Source organism: Morone saxatilis, unplaced genomic scaffold (genome assembly GCF_004916995.1).
Source record: "Morone saxatilis isolate NCDOM2014 unplaced genomic scaffold, NCSU_SB_2.0 Contig15, whole genome shotgun sequence".
In the NCBI taxonomy this organism is placed as follows: Eukaryota; Metazoa; Chordata; class Actinopteri; family Moronidae; genus Morone; species Morone saxatilis.
Genome location: NW_023339707.1, coordinates 8,417,568 through 8,422,034, shown reverse-complemented (window position 1 = coordinate 8,422,034; position 4,467 = coordinate 8,417,568).

The window sequence follows — 4,467 nt, the reverse complement described above, 5'->3', positions numbered from 1 at the left end:
ATTCATATAGTCAGGTGATTGTACACTAATGAAAACATACCTCTGAATATTATATTCCATTTCTGCCCTTAGAGCCTCTTAAATATTACACACAGACCTTAAACCAGGTAGTTGTACCAGCCAATTTACCTTAACCACAGAGGTGGCAGAAAACTCTTATGAGTCATTTTTGGAACACTGCACACAATGACCTGCAGTACTTTGTCATTTAGGAATGAGGTGAGAGGCTTGACTCCAAGTGTGGTGTAAAAAGATGATTAAATAAAGTGTGATTCAGGGACACAGCAGCCCAGTCACTTACACAGGTGATTGAATAACCTGATTTCGCTCAGGGGACATTTCACTTTGGCAGAACATGTACATTATTAGTCTATATACCTTTAAACAGAGCTCAATAACGGTCTGATATTCAAACTGCCTGCTCTTTACTCTACACACAGTGCCGACACCTGACAAAACAGACATGGAGACGCTGGTATTAGATGAGCCGATTCATTACACTCTCTGTGTCTTTGTAGTAGAACGCTGTTAAAACTTTAATTAAATGACTTGGCCGGTGGTAGGTTGTAATTGGAGATAAATCAAGATATGTTTATGTCTGAGTAGAATAAACTATCCCATACTGTCAGCTAATTGTCTCAGAACTTCAGGTCAAACAAGCCTTTGAAACCCTTTTCTATAAATATTCTTTTCATCTTACATCTGTCAAAAGTCTCTTTATAACTTTTGTCTGATCTTTCTCTTTTCCTCTATTTTCTATTCTTTTCTTTTCTCTTTACTGTGTTTTTTTTCTTTCCTTTCCTCATGTCTGAGCTGTTCTCTATAGAAACAATTTTCTGGGTGAGTGTTTTGGTTGTCAAGGTGGTAGGCTTCCATCACCGCAAATCAAGCAGTGGTCAGAAGTCTGTGTGTGTATGAATGAGTGACTATGGTTAGTTAGTGGGAGCCCTGTCTCCTTTGTGTCAACAGGGTCTCTAAGTTGCTACGGCTAATCACTGTGGTAATTACTGTTAATTAGGCTCATTAATCATTAGACCTCTCACTGACTGGTAGCGTGCGTGTGTGTGTGTGTGTGCATGTAAAGTATAGGTAAAAAAGAGGCAAGGTAGGGTTAATCTTGTTTTTACGGACCCCTTATGTTTCAAATACACAATTCAAAATAATTCTAACAGTAATCAAAAAGACTATGTAACTAACATGGCTGAGCTTTATATAATGTTCCAATACTTCACTGTTACTGAGTCAGAACAATCAAGAAAAGCATACCAAGCAACCAAAACCAACTTTCTTATAACACTTCGTTGAACCATCCAGCAATATTAAATTGTTTAGTTTAAGGCAATTTATTTAAACCTTTACATTTATTGATATATTTGGCCATTTGAATGGCCAAAAGAATAAACAAAGAGTGATGTTTAAATTAATTCATCCAGTTACTGAAAGAGTCAGTTAAATGCTGTAGTCCCTTGAATGAAAAGGTTCACTGTTTACTTTGAATGATGGGAGCTTTAATGTGACTTTACTTCTCTAACATGTAACACAAGAAGTCACCTACAGGAATATAATCTGTCTGTTTATTCATAAATAGTCTACATACACTACAGCTCAATGAGCTAAATAACTTTCATAGCAATAGCATCAGCGGGCATTATAGCAGTTATGTATTCTAATGGTTCATTGAAACTGCTTTACATTCACCATACAATGTGTTTATTGTAAGACGCAAGTATAAGTGATGCAATCACAGGGATACACATTCTCCTGTTTCTCATTTAAAACTCAACATAAACAATCCTGCATGTAGTGAAAGAATGGTGTTTATTCATGCAGCAGATGCAGTTGAATCCTCTCTGCAGCTTAGACTCTAAACATGCTCTCATATTATTCAATCTGCGGGTGATGTATGGTCACAATGTTTAAGAGAGATTGAAAACATAATCAGGATCTCTGTTGGATATTATCCCTTCTTTTTTCTCCCACATCATTTACTGACGCTGTCATACCATAACAATAATCTGATTTTGGAATAAACCTTTCTTTGAGAGATTTTATTTTAACACAAGAACACCACAACTCTGTCTCTTTAAAGGCGTTTAACCTTTTACCACCCACTGTTCTGCTTGTGGGATCATTGCACACAGTTACATGAATATCATCACATAATATGTGAAGAATAGACTTTTGGGGGGTAATTGATATATTCAGATTTTCTGAGGGTTTCTGTAAACTGTGGTCAATTCACTGCTCTCCAAAAATTATTTTCCTCACATGTGAGATCAGAAAAACAAACAAACTAGAACTCCTGTATTTTACACTGTGTGATGCCCCAGCTGGATCACACTAACAAAATAATAATTAAAGTTGTCATTTATAAAACTATACTACAGCCATGAATGTGGCCCTCACAGGCCCTGATTTATAATGCTGACAAGGGCTAACATTTTCACTTAAACCTTGTACCGATTTTTTTCTCCTATAAAGAAAAATATTTTATAGCAGCTGCTTAAAGAAAACCAAAAATAGTGCCAAAAGACTTGAGGGTAAAGAAGTTTTTGAGCACCAGTAGCTATGGAGCAATGTATTTAATAGTGGACACACATTTTGTTTGTGTTTTGCACATGCACGAGGATGTGTGCACACACGGGCACACAGGTGTACAAGTGGTTTCTCACTTTTCATTTAATATTGACATTTTACCGATGGCAGTAACACACCAAGGAACAAAGCAATGTGCTTTTTGAAGCAAAGGCAGTGAAGGAGGGGAATGCCAGCAATTAAACACGGATGCATGGATAAACAATATATGTTTCAAGAGAATGGCTTCACAAATGTCTTATGAGGAAGAAACTTTTAGACCTCATGGATGCACATAATACAACACTGAATATAAACAGAAACTTTGTTTACAAGAAAACTCAACAGGTCATCTTTAACTAAGACATTTCTGTCCAACATATTGGATACTCTTGATGAAAATACTGTATATGGTATGAATGCCATTTTGATTAAAACCTCTGTTGGCAACATAACAAGACATAACAAACTCAGTAGAAGAAGAATATGTAATATAGTGGGGGGAAACACACAAACCAAAATGTAAATGTAAAAACTGAATCCTGTCCAGTTAGCCACTCTTGACTATTCCTTTAAGTTAGTTAGGTTTTAGTTATCATTAGAATTGTTTTGGACTTCTTCCAGAAAAGCAATCAAGGGGAACATACATTTCCTATATTCTTTAAATGTATGGTACAGGGCAAACCTAATTATTTCAAGGTGGAGGGTACCTGACGTTTAGATAGTGCTGAATACTGTGTTTTCTTTAGTGTTATAATGTCATATAAAGTGCATGATATGACAGAAATTATCCAGACTCTGGTTGCTCTAGTCCCTAACTTCTAAACCTCTAAAATATCCCTCCCAATACTCCCAGTACCAACACAAAAACAAAGCTGTGTCTTTAATTTTGTCAGTGAGAACTGTAGCATTCGATCGGCTCCATATATGTCTATGTTTAACATTGTATTGAATGGCATGGGAATGACTTGAAAAAGCCTTCTCTGTTCACATTTTCTGGTGCGACAAATTTAATGTAAACATACTGGTCTCAGTGATATCGTGTTTCATATTGAGGCCACTGTGTGCCAAAGTTGCATTCACCCTGTTATGATATACTCAACTATATATGGAAATATGTTCACTTTACTCACAGGAGAGAGGGGCACCTGCATCACACACACATGTACTTGGACAAAAACACATAAGCACCTCTATACTTGTACTGGACCCTCACTGATGTAATACAGACTTCAGAATCTCTGCTTTGCTCCTCACACTATAAGACATTTTCTGTCTGTCTTATAGATATGGTGCTGCAAAAACAGCACAAATGAGTTGTACGGATTACAGGATTATTTCAGCCGGAGAGATATGTGACTGGAACGTATTATAGTTATTAAAAATGTGCAAAAAGTGTGTGTGTATACCACTGCCTTTGTCCCTCCCTGTCCCTGGTTTTCTTATTTGGAAGTGATCATCTCCTATCACAAAGGTACTACAGGTATGATTAAATGTCACCTATTTAAAAACTATCTTCTAATTTAAAATCTATCTCAAGATGAGGTCAAGATGTGTTTTAAGACTAGATGACCCCAAAAGGAGTTTGTCTCAGGTCTCCAAATCTTCTCTGAAACATTTAAACTGCGGCAAATTATGTGTGGACGACTCTAGGCTGAACATTAACATAAATTTGATCCTAACTATAAAAACCAAGACTTCAGACCATCAAACAGCCCTTTGAACAAGCTGGAACTGACGAAATATGTACACATAAAAAAATACATAAGAACAAAATCAGTCACACACAGAATGGCAAGTGGTACCAAGTAAAATCAGCATACAGAAATGAACTACTATCAATTGGAACCCCATGGGCCATTGCAAACCTATTTCAGCACACACACACACACA